Source organism: Sphaeroforma arctica, assembly GCF_001186125.1.
Source record: "Sphaeroforma arctica JP610 unplaced genomic scaffold supercont1.56, whole genome shotgun sequence".
NCBI classification, from domain to species: domain Eukaryota; class Ichthyosporea; order Ichthyophonida; genus Sphaeroforma; species Sphaeroforma arctica.
The window spans coordinates 180,503-181,936 of record NW_014040502.1 but is presented as its reverse complement, the minus strand read 5'-3'; positions in this window follow the sequence as shown (position 1 = coordinate 181,936).

The window sequence follows — 1,434 nt, the reverse complement described above, 5'->3', positions numbered from 1 at the left end:
GGTGTTCTCTTTTTTGCAGATGATGTTCTTTTATAGCAGATGGTGTGCTGTTTATGGCAAATGCATAGCTCGTATAGTGTCTGTATGAAGGGGATATTCGTATCTAATGCTTATCCTAGGCGTTGGTCTTGCACTAATGGTCAAGGCCGGTTGTCGCGTGCGTGACGTGCTGTTAGAATTGTATGACGAATCAATAATAGCTCGAGTTCTATTTATAGCACGGAGTGATGAGTCAGCATCTGCCTATACGCCGTGAAGATTCAAGCTATTAAACACTATCTGTACACGTCACGATTCTATAAATAGAACTTGAGATTGTGGAGCAACGCAGAAAAGCCAGAAAACGCCAACGGCTGACACAACTGCAGAAACGACTGAGCGACATGAAGCGCAACCCACTGCTATACGACCCAGTCAAGGAGGTAAGCAATTTACGACATGTCGGTACTTAATTTACGACGAATGGAATCACCCCTGTCCACGAAAAGTTATGTAGTTTGCGACACAATCTGAATGATGAGGGGCTGATACCCGCATAGTTGACGACACAAACTAGGTTATGGGTTTTCGTTTGAAAAACAGAACTACCTACATGCCTTTTTTTACCCCTTAAGCACCTACAGGCACAAACACAATCAGCCTATACAACCCAGGTGTTTACAAGCATGGCCATCCAAGTCTTAACAAACAAACATAAATTATGTTTAATACACAACACACGGATGCTATGAGTATCACTGCACCATGAATCTCTGGCGTTAGCGTGCAACGTACATGCTATCCACAAACCCTAAAACCCTAAAACCCTAAACCCCTAAAACCCTCAAATACCAATGATCACGATATGATGAGTCTCGGGTATATCTCCTGTACCCCTTCATAGACTAAACCTTAAATCCTAAACCCTGAACCCCTTATACCCCTGTCGTCAGTACCATGAAACCATAAGAGACCTTGCTTTATAACCCTGTCTTCAGAACCATGGAACCATATTGGACCATACCTTACACCCGTGTCTTTAAAACCCATTAAACCTTATAGACGTAAACCAGCATAAACCATGCAACTCTGTAATTAGTACCATAAAACCCTACTAAGCCATGCTTAATAGCCCTGTTTCCAATACCCTGAAACACTGATAGAACTTGCGCTGTGATCATGTTTTCATTTTCGCAGGAAGACGACGCTGACTACGCCGACCAATTGGAAGCAGGCAAAATCGGAACCGTACAGCGTTCCCATGCGTCAAGTAATATTGACTTACCTACCTACCTACATACCGCATTCTATACATAGATTGCTTGCGAAAATCCCGGTCAAATACTCACTTACCTTAAAAATATATATATATGTGTGTGTGTGTGTGTGTGTGTGTGTGTGTGTGTGTGTGTGTGTGTGTGTATATATTATTATATATATTATTTATTATATATA